We start from the raw sequence: 12,125 nt of genomic DNA on the forward strand, positions 1-12,125 counted from the left end.
CCAGTTTGCAGGGGCGGCCTAGGCTCCACAGGGCTGGTCATGGGGCATGAGGGACCCACTCATTCATTTTCATAAGAAGGCGCTTCTCTGCCCTGGCCGGTTGGCTCAGCGGTAGAGCGTCGGCCTAGCGTGCAGAGGACCCGGGATCGATTCCCGGCCAGGGCACACAGGAGAAGCGCCCATTTGCTTCTCCACCCCTCCGCCGCACTTTCCTCTCTGTCTCTCTCTTCCCCTCCCGCAGCCAGGGCTCCATTGGAGCAAAGATGGCCCGGGCGCTGGGGATGGCTCTGTGGCCTCTGCCCCAGGCGCTAGAGTGGCTCTGGTCGCAATATGGCGATGCCCAGGATGGGCAGAGCATCGCCCCCTGGTGGGCAGAGCGTCGCCCCTGGTGGGCGTGCCGGGTGGATCCCGGTCGGGCGCATGCGGGAGTCTGTCTGACTGTCTCTCCCCGTTTCCAGCTTCAGAAAAATGAAAAAAAAAAAAAAAAAGAAGGCGCTTCTCTCTGAACCACACTTTGAAACCCATTTTTGCATCGAATTCCACTTGGCTTTTTACTTTTCTGGCCACTGCTTTATTTACTTACTTCCATTTCCTTTGTCTTCCGATGACATCATATACCCAGTGCCCCATCTCAGGGTGCAGTGTCAGAGTCTGTGTGCCAGAGTCCAGTTCGTTCCCTTCTGAGGTTTTCTTACCTCTCTGTGCACTCCTTTGTGAGTCCTTTAAAAAAAGAGCCGTTCATTTTTACAAAGAGGGGAAGAAGAAAGAGGAGAAGGAGGGGAAGGGGAAGGAGAAAGAGAGAAGGAGGAAAAATTAGAGCAGGGAGAGCAATAAAAGCCCTAAATCAGAGGTCCCCAAACTACAGTCCCCTGAGGCCATTTATCTGCCCCTGCTGCACTTCCGGAAGAGGCACCTCTTTCATTGGTGGTCAGTGAGAGGAGCATAGTTCCCATTGAAATACTGGTCAGTTTGTTGATTTAAATGTACTTTATTTTAAATATTGTATTTGTTCCCGTTTTGTTTTTTTACTTTAAAATAAGATTTGTGCAGTGTGTATAGGGATTTGTTCATAGTTTTTTTTATAGTCCAGCCCGGCCCTCCAACAGTCTGAGGGGCAGTGAACTGGGCCCCTGTGTAAAAAGTTTGGGGACCCCTGCCCTATAGGCTCCGCTCATGAAGTGGAGGCTGAAGATTGTGAGGGAGGACACCTGCAAACACATGAAACCTGCTTCCCAGATTCAGGAAGCAGCCACTCAATACATTTCTCAGTTTTTGTTTGGCAAAATGAAGATGCTAATTTCTAAATTTCACCTCACACCTAGAGGCATTGGGAGGGTGAATGAGCTTCCATTTTGGACATTCAGAATGCTGGTGTCCCTTGGTGATAGTGCATTAGCTTAAATAAATTCTGCTCCAGTAACTAACTGTTTGAAATCCTTGTAAGCAGCAAGAGCACCACCCTTCTCTAGGCATGGGACTGTATTTCACCTTTAAAGAGCCATGCTAGTTTATATTTCATTCTCCATTCCCAGCTCTGAGTGCGATGGTGCCTGGTGACTGCACACAGCAGCCCCATGAGGCAGGGGCTGGTGCCACTGTCACTGCTCACACAAGGTCCAAAGAGGTCAGGTGACATCCTGAAATCACTCAGCTGGCAAGAGCCATCATGTGGAACAAACTGATGCCAGGCTCATGCTTAGAAGGATTAAACTACTTCCACTCTCCTCACCCAGGGCCAAGTGGGCTACAAAAGATCTACTCATCCTGGCTCTGTATCATTCATCTTTATGGACTTCTGCCTCCCAAACCTGCATACTCACAGATGCTCAGAAGTGGTCTTTATGTCATGCTTCTATGCTCATGACAAGTCAGTTCAGTAAGCTGACAGCAGATCCCTGGGATGGGGAGTGGGTTCCCTCAGTGCCTGCTTCCACCCTTTGTCAGCTTTCCGCCCTTAGGTCTGACACCAGCCCCTCTTCCTATACATCATTATATATCCTAGATATACAGTCGCTCCTCGCCAGATTGTGGTTCACTTTTCGTGGTCTCACTGTATTGAGGATTTTTAAATTGTATATATCTAATTTTGTATCGTTAACTTTTTGCTATATTGTGGGATTTTGCAGAATATAGGTATTTTGATATATTTATTATTTTAATTCTTTTTGCATTAAAATAAACAAAATAAGTGTGGGAAAGGTTAATAACAGTGAGGGAAAGGTTTATAAGAGTGTGGGGAGGGTTTATAAAGCCTTAAAAATATATATATAAATAATAAAATAAATATAAGATTACTACTTTGCAGATTTTTGCCAATCACGAGGGGTTCTGGAACCTAACCCCACTGGTCTTGTTTCACTGAGTTTCTATTTACTTGCACACTTATTGAGTCACTGTTTCATCTTCTCTTGAGGCTAAATATTCTAATTCTATTTTAATTCAACCTTTCTTTCCAAATCTATCTTTCAATCTCCTTAATCTATTTCACTGAGTACATTTGGATAGCCTCCCAGTTCCCCACACTCCATGATGTGATCCTGGGGTTGTGCAGTAATGGGGTGTGGTCTGGCTCAATGTTTAGTGTCATGCTTACAATGGGGACCCTGTGACATGGATCCTGGTGATCTCTACCCAGACACCTTCTGATTACTTTTTCTGATGTGTGCCCCCACCTTACAACATACTATTCTTTCTATTTTTTTCTTTTTTTATATTTTACTTAGAAAATTAAATTTAACCAGGTGACATTGATCAAAAAGAGTATATAGGTTTCAGGTGAACATTTCTATAGCATTTGAACTGTTGATTATGTGGTACAATCATCACCCAAAGTCATTTTCCATCACCTTTTATTTGTCCTCCTTCACTCCCTTACCTCCTCCCCCACATCCCTCTTTTCTAGTAATCACTTCACTTTTATCTGTGTCCATGAATCCCAGTTTTATATCCCACCTACTTATGTAAAATCATAGTTCTTAGCTTTCCCTGATTTACTTACTTCACTCAGTATAATGTTCTCAAGGTCTATCCATGTTGTCCTAAATGGCAACACATCATCATTTCTTATGGTTAAGTAGTATTCCATTGTATATACATATTTGCCACTTCTTCTTTATCCAATCCTCATCAAAGGACATTTTGGTTATTTCCAAGTCTTGGCCACTGTGAATAATGCTGTAATGCATGTGTCTTACATACCTCTATTGGATAGATACCCAGTAGAGGGACTGCTGGGTCATATGGTAGTTTTATTCTTAATTTTTTGAGGAGCCACCATACTTTCTTCCATAATGGTAGAACTAGTTTACATTACCACCAGCAGTGAATGACGGTTCCTTTTTCTCCACAGCCTCTCCAACATTGCTATTACCTGTCTTGTTGATAATAGCCAATCTAAGAGTCGTGAGGTGTTATTTCATTGTAGTTTTTATTTGCATTTCTCTAATAGCTAGTGAGGATGAGCATCTTTTTTTATATATCTGTTGGCCATTTGTATGTCTTCTTGGGAAAAGTGTCTGTTCAGGTCCAAATTGGATTATTTGCTTGTTTGTTGCTGAGTTTTGTAAACTCTTTATATATTTTGGATGTTAACCCCTTATAGGAGCTGTTGTTTGAAAATCTCATCTACCATTTGGTTGGCTATTTGTTGTCAGTGGTTTTTTGTTTGTTTACTTTTTGTTTTGCTGTACAGAAGCTTTTTAGTTTGATATAGTACCACTCATTTATTTTTGCCTTAACTTCCCTTGCCTTTGGTTCAAATTCATAAACTGTTCTTATCAAATATTTTTTTCTGAATCTATTGATAAGATTACATGATTTTTGTTCTTTGTTTTGTTAATGTGGTGTATTATGTTGATCAATTTACACATGTTGAACCATCCTTGTGCTACTGGAATGAATCCTTCTTGATCGAGATTTTTTTTAATGTCTTGTGTTCGATTTGTTAGTATTTTGTTTAGGATTTTTGCATCTCTATTCATTAGAGATATTGGTCTATAGTTTGTGTGTGTGTGTGTGTGTGTGTGTGTGTGTGTGTGTGTATTGTTCTTGCCAGGTTTTAGTATCAGGGTTATGTTGGATTCATAAAATGGGTTAGGGAGTATTCTTTTATTTTTAGGAAGACTTTGAGAAGGATAGGTACCAAATCTTTGAAGGTTTGGTAGAATTCATTAAAGTAGCCATCTGGTCCTGGATTTTTATTTTTGGGGAGGTTTTTGATAGTTGTTTTTATTTTCTCCCTGCTTATGGATCTATTTAGATTTTCCACTTCTTTATGATTCAGTCTAGGAAGATTGTATAGTTCTAAGAATTTATCCATTCTTTCTAGATTATTGAATGTTGTGGCATATAATCTTTCATACTATAATCTTTTGTATATCTATGATGTCTGTGATAATTTCTTCTCTTTCATTTTGGATTTTGTTTATATGAGTCCTTTCATTTTTTTTCTTAGTGAGTCTCACTACAGGGTTTTCAATTTTATTAATCTTTTCAAAGAACCAGCTCTTTGTTGTATTTATTTTATCTATAGTTTTATTGCTCTCTATTTTATTTAATTCTGCTCCAATTTTTACTATTTTCTTTCTTTTACTGACTTTGGGTTGCCTTTTTCTAGTTCTTTAAGATTTATTGTTAGGTTGTTTATTTGGAATCTCTCTTGTTTCTTGACATAAGCTTGTAATGATATAAACTTCCCTCTTATTACTGCTTTTGCTGCATCCCAGAAATTGTGATATGCCCTCTTGTCACTTTCATTTGTCTGTTTATAACTTTTATTCTCTGCTTTTATTTTTTCTTTGTCCTAGTCATTTTTTAGAAGTATGTTGATTTATTTCCACATTTTTTTTTGGTTGTTATTTCCTTTTTGCAGTTGAATTCTAATTTCAAAACCTTATGGTAAGAAAATATGCTTGGTATAACTTTAGTCTTTCTGACTTTGTTGAGGTTAGTTTTGTGGCTCAACATATAGTCTATACTTGAGAATGTTCTATGCACACTGGAAAAGAATGTATAATTTGATATTCTGGAGTAAAATGTCCTATAAATATCTATTATGTCCATTTGGTCTAGTGTGTTGTTTAAGGCTGATATTTCTTTATTGATTTTCTGTTTGAATGATCTATCTCAGTGGTAGTCAACCTGGTCCCTACCGCCCACTAGTGGACGTTCCAGTTTTCATGGTGGGCGGTAGTGGAGCAACCAAAGTATAAATAAAAAGATAGATTTAACTATAATAAGTTGTTTTATAAAGATTTATTTTTCCAAACTTAGCGAAAATCTGACATAAAGTACTTGGTAAGTAATTATTATTATATGCTTTAACTAGCTGTAACTTTGCTTTATAAATTTTATAAAGTAAAGTTACTTCCCTACTTTATAAATCACAATTACTGTGGAACCGGTGGATGGTTAAAAAATTTTACTACTAACAGAGATACAAAAGTAGGTGGTAGGTATAAAAAGGTTGACTACCCCTGATCTATCTAATGCCATCAGTGGTGTGTTCAAATCTCCAAATATGATTATGTTTTCATTTTTAGATCAGTTAGTAGATGTCTTCTATATTTTGGTGCTCCCTGGTTTGGTGCATATATATTAAGAACTGTTATATCTTCTTGAAACAATGTTTCCTTTATCATTATGTGTAGGAATATGCTATGAAAATATGCAGAGTTAAGACAACAGTTATAGACAGCAAGATACCCTAGGGCAAAACCTCTGAATGGATGAAAGTCCAGGGGCCTCTCTGACTGTGTATCGGAAACAGCAAAACAACAGGATAAGATTCAGTAACAAAAAATGTTTATGCTCTCAGAACAGAGCTTAAAATGTCAACATGTTCCTTGTCCTTTACTTTACCACCTGAAAACTGCTGTCTGCTTCTTTGAATTATTTGTACTTGCTAATAAATATATGAGTAAAGCTGAGGATGAGGTTTCAATCCTTCAGTATGCTGACCAGGGCCATTGCCTCCCCTCAGTCCCTTGGACCATATCATCTGGTCTCCAAGTAGTTCTGTTGTTGCTGCAACAATTATGAAATGCCCATCTTTGTCTCGTTACTTTTGTTGTCTTGTAGTCAACATTGTTAGATATTAGTATAGGTACACTGGCTTTTCTTTGGGTATTATTTGCTTAGAGAATCATATTCCAACCTTTCAGTTTGAGTCTACTTGTATCCTTGTAGCTTAGATGTAATTTTTTTTTGGCAGAGACAGAGAGAGGGACAGACAGAGACAGACAGACAGGAAGGGAGAGAGATGAGAAACATCAATTCCTTGTTGTGGTTCCTTAGTTGTTCATTGATTAATTTCTCATATGTGCCTTGACCGTGGGCCTTCAGCAGACTGAGTAAACCCTTGCTCAAGCCAGCAACCTTGGGCTCAAGCTGGTGAGCCTTGTCAAACCAGATGAGCCCACGCTCAAGCTGGCGACCTCGGGGTCTCGAACCTGGGTCCTCTGCATCCCAGTCCAATGCTCTATTTACTGTTCCACTGCCTGGTCAGGCTAGATGTATTACTTGAAGGCAGCATATGATTGGGTTTTGAATTTGATCCAGTCTTCTACTCTGTCTCCTTATTGGTGAGTTTAGTCCATTTTCATTTAGGGTAAATATTGATACTTGAGGATTTCCTATAACTATTTTATCTTTTGTTTTCTGGGAGCTCTGTGCCTCCTTTTGGTTCTTCTCATTTGTGTTTTTGTCAGTTGTTTTTGTTTGCTGATATTCCATACATTCTTTTTCCTGCTTCTTTTTTTTAAGCTGTGTTTCAGTAGTGGTTTTTTCATAGGTGGTCACCATTAGGCTGTTAAGAGAAAAATATTTATATATACAAGAGCCCTTTGTCTTAATAGTGCTTCTGCACTCCATCCTCCTTTGCTACTGCAGATCTTTATCTTCTCTCCTCTTATATTACTGTTGTCACACAGTATCCTTGCTTTTATTGTGATCTTTTTTGAGCTCTTACTTGTAGTTTTGATTTGTTTTCTTCTTTGTATCTGGTTGAATAACTTCCTTGAGCATTTTCTGCAGCAGGGTTTTTCTGGAGATAAATTCACTCAGCTACAAATTCTGAAGATGGTGCTGGAGTAGGCGGTCGTACCAACATCCACCTCTCAGAACCAAAGTGAATTACAAAATAATTTGAAGAACTATCATCTGGAAAAACCAACTTTGGACTAAACTAAGAGGACTCTTCAACCAAGGAACACTGAAGAAGCCACACCAAGACTGGTAGGAAAAGCAGAAACGTAGAGAGGGCTGCCCAGCTCCCTGGAGCAAATGGCAGCCGGGAGAGACTCGCATGTTGGGAAGTGAGTTTAGCAGAGAGGGGAGGGTCCCGAATCCCAGGAACAAAGCCCCAGCTTGCAGCCCCAGAGCCCAGAAGAGGCATAAGGACAGTATTTAGCTGGAAACAAGTCAGGATACTGTTTTTGAGAAAGAGTCTGATTTCTCAGACCCAGGAATCTTCTTAAAGGAACCGCGCAGAACACCTCTCTCACAACCACTCACTTGGGGCTCCAGGGGATGGGGAGAGAGGAGAATACCAGAGTATCAGGAAGAGAGTGTAATCTAGGAGGCACAGGGAGAAACATTTTGGGAGATAGCCACCCTAACACCTGGGAAGAGTCACTCCCCAAATCTGAAGTGAATATTTCACCCGGAAACAGCAATACCAGCAAAGGGAAGAAGGACAGCAGCCAAACAAGCTCCCCCGTGGCACTCAGAGCAGAGTTGCTTAGAAGCAGGGAGCTTTCGGGGCGACAGTAGTGAGTGTTAGGGTCTGAGCTGCAGCACCCCCATCCACACGGCTGAGAGATCGCCGGAGGGTGGGTGGTGGTGGGACGCGGAAGCGTGGTTCTGTAGGCAAGGGCGGAAGCCTGCTGGTCGCCACTGGGCTCATGTATAAGTTCAGTCTTGCCTGGCTGGGGAGGAGTAGGCATGCAAAAGTGGTCAAGCCCAGCTGCCAGCAGCCTGTAATCCAGCCTGTGGGAGAAGGGCGGGAACCCCGGAAGGGGTGGAGACCAGCCCTTGAGCAAGGGCGCAGGAGCACAGCCTTGCCCTGCCTGGGAACGATGGCTTGTGGCCTGACTTGGGAGCCGGTTCCCCCTGCGGGGGTGGAGCCAAAAGCCCAGAACAGGCAGAGTTCCGCTACTGAGCTGAGCATGGGCATGCAGTCCTGCTCGGCCAGTAGAGCCAAGGCTAGCAGCCGTTCCATGTGTGGGCTCCTCCTGCAACAGCGGGGCAAAAGCCCGAAGAAAGGCAGAGACCCACAACTGAGCAAAGATGCTTGCCAGTGCCCTCAGGACCGAGCATAATGACACCCACGGGGGCAAGGCAAAGGCCAAGGCCACCAAGGCAAATGCACTCGAGCATGTGATCACAGCCACTCCTGTGAAGAGAAAATGCAAAGGCAGAAAAATGCAACACAAATGAACCAAGAGAAATTCCCAGAAAAGGACCTAAATGAATCAGATATAACCAAATTACCAGATGCAGAGTTAAAAATAATGATTATTAGGATGCTCAAAGATATTAGAACAATAGATGGTCATTAAGAACACCTAAATAAAGAGATAGCAAATATTAAAAAGGACATTGAAATAAAAAAAAAGAATCAGTCAGAGATGACAAATACAATATCTGAAATAAAGAACACAATGGAAGAAATTAAAAGCAGGATGGATGAAGCGGAGAATTGAATCAGTGAGTTAGAGGACACAATAAATAAAGGCACAGAAGCAGAGCAGAAAAAAGGAAAGAGACTCAAAAAGTCTGAGGAATCTCTAAGAGAGCTCTGTGACAACATGAAGAGAAATAACATCCGCATCATAGGGGTTCCTGAAGAAGAAGAGAAAGAACAAGAAATAAAGACTTTGTTCAAACATATCATAGCTGAAAACTTCTCTCAATTAAGGCAGGAAAACATCTCACATGTTCAGGAAGTACAGAGAACTCCATTAAGGAGAAACCCAAAGAAATCAACACCAAGACACATCATAATTAAAATACCAAAGGTATGTGATAAAGAGAAAATATTAAAAGCTGCTAGACAAAAAAAGTCTATCACCTACAGAGGAGCCCCCATAAGGATGACTTCTGACTTCTCAACAGAAACTCTTGAGGCCAGAAGGGAATGGCAAGAAATATTCAAAGTAATGCGGAACAAGAGCCTACAACCAAGACTACTGTATTCAGCAAGGCTATCGTTTAAAATTGAAGGAGAAATAAAAAGCTTTACAGACAAAAAAACCCTCAAGGTATTCACTACAACCAAACCAAGGCTGCAAGAAATGCTAAGGGACCTGTTGTAAATAGATCAAACGAGAAAAAGAATATAGCAAAAGAGGAATACAGTTTTAAAGAATAAAATGGCAATATACAATAACATATCAATAACAACCTTAAATGTAAATGGATTAAATGATCCAATCAAAAGACATAGGGTAGCTGCGTGGATAAAAAACAGAACCCATACATATGCTGTTTACAAGAGACACATCTTAAATCAAAAGATGCACACAGACTGAAGATAAGAGGATGGAAAAAAATATTTCGCGCAAATGGAAATGAAAGAAAAGCTGGGGTAGCAATATGTATATCAGACAAAATTGACTTTAAAACAAAGACTATAGTTAGAGATAAAGAAGGTCACTAAATAATGATAAAGGGAGCAATCCAAAAGGAAAATATAACTGTTATAAATATTTACGCACCTAATATAGGAGCACCTAAATATATAAAGCAGACTTTGATGGACTTAAAGGGCAAGATCAACAGCAATACTATAATAGTAGGGGATTTCAATACCCCATCAACATCATTAGATAGATCCTCAAGAAAGAAAATTAACAAAGAAACAACAAACTTAAAGGACATATTAGATCAACTCAATTTAATAGATATCTTCAGAACGTTTCACCCTAAAGCAGCAGAATATACATTCTTTTCAAGCACTCATGGTACATTCTCTAGAATAGACCACATATTAGGGCACAAAAGCAGTCTCAACAAATTTAAGAAGATTAAAATCATATCAAGCACTTTCTCTGATCACAATGGTATTAAACTAAAATCAACCAAAACAGAAAAACTGAAAAACACTCAAACACTTGGAAACTAAATAGCATGTTATTAAATAATGAATGGGTAAACAATAAGATCAAAGAAGAAATTTAAAAATTCCTAGAAATGAACAATAATAAGCATACATCAACTCAAAATTTATGGGGCACAGCAAAAGCAGTCTTGAGAAGGAAGTTCATAGCATCACAGGCATACCTAAGAAGGTAGAAAAAGCTCAAATAAACAACTTGACCCTACATCTAAAAGCACTAGAAAAAGAACAGCAAGTAAAGCCCAGAGCTAGTAGAAGGAAGGAAATAATAATGATCAGAGCAGAAATAAATGACATAGAGGCTAAAGAAACAATACAGAGGATTAATGAAACCAGGAGCTGGTTCTTTCAAAAGGTAAACAAGATCAATGAACCTTTAACCAGACTCACCAAGAAAAAAAGAGAGAGGACTCAAATAAATAAAATTAGAAACGAGAGTGGAGAAATAACAACTGACACAACAGAAATACAAAATATTGCAAGAAAATACTATGAACAACTGTACACCAAGAAACTAGACAACCTAGATGAAATGGACAAATTCCTTGAAACATATAATCTTCCAAAAATTAATCTGAAAGAATCAGAAAACCTAAACAGACCAATTACAACAAATAAGATTGAAACAGTTATCAAAAAACTCCCAAAAAAGAAAAGTCCTGGGCCTGATGGCTTCGCAAGTGAATTCTACCAAATATTCAAAGAACAACTAACTCCTATCCTTCTCAAGCTATTTCAAAAAATTCAAGAGGAAGGAAGACTTCCAAGCTCCTTTTATGAGGCGAGCATAATTCAGATTCCAAAACCAGACAAAGACAACACAAAAAAAGAAAATTATAGCCCAATATCCCTGATGAATTTAGATGCAAAAATCCTCAACAAAATATTAGCAAAGCAGATCCAGCAATATATAAAAAATATCATACACCATGAGCAAGTAGGATTTATTCTTGGGAGGCAAGGCTGGTACAATATTCGCAAATCAATCAATGTGATTCATCACATAAACAAAAGGAAGGAGAAAAACCACATGATAATTTCAATAGATGCAAAAAAAGCATTTGATAAAATCCAGCACCCATTCATGATCAAAACACTTAGCAAAGTGGGAATACAGGGAACATGCCTCAACATGATAAAGGCCATCTATGACAAACCCACAGCCAATATCATACTCAATGGGCAAAAATTAAAAGCAATTCCCTTAAGATCAGGAACAAGGCAGGGGTCCCCCTTTCACTACTGTTATTCAACATAGTTCTGAAAGTCTTAGCCACAGCAATCAGACAAGAAAAAGAAATAAAGGCATCCAAATTGGAAAAGAAGAAGTAAAACTATCATTATTTGCAGATGATACTATATTGTATAAAGAAAACACTAAATTCTCAGTCAAAACACTACTGGACCTCATAAATGAATTCAGCAAGGTGGCAAGATATAAAATCAATACTCAGAAATCAGAGGCATTTTTATACACTAACAATGAACTGTCAGAAAGAGAAATTAAGGAATCAATCCCCTTTACCACTGCAACCAAAAAAATAAAGTACCTAGGAATAAATTTAACTGGGGAGATTAAAGACTTATACTCGTAAAAATTATAAAACATTGATAAAAGAAATCAGGGAAGATACGAATAAGTGGAGGCATATACCGTGCTCATGGTTAGGAAGAATAAACATCATTAAAATGTCTATATTACCCAAAGCAATTTATAAATTCAATGCAATACTGAGTAAAATACCAATGACTTACTTCAAAGATATAGAACACATATTCCAAAAATTGATATGGAACCAAAAGAGAACACGAATAGCCTCAGCAATCTTGAAAAGGAAGAATAAAGTGGGAGGTATCACACTTCTGGATAATAAGTTATATTATAAGGCCATTGTACTCAAAACAGCCTGGTACTGGCATAAGAACAAGCATATAGGGATCAATGGAACAGAACTGAGAACCCAGAAATAATCCCACACTTTTATGGACAACTGATATTTGACAAAGG

Source organism: Saccopteryx leptura, chromosome 5 (assembly GCF_036850995.1).
Source record: "Saccopteryx leptura isolate mSacLep1 chromosome 5, mSacLep1_pri_phased_curated, whole genome shotgun sequence".
NCBI classification, from domain to species: Eukaryota; Metazoa; Chordata; class Mammalia; order Chiroptera; family Emballonuridae; genus Saccopteryx; species Saccopteryx leptura.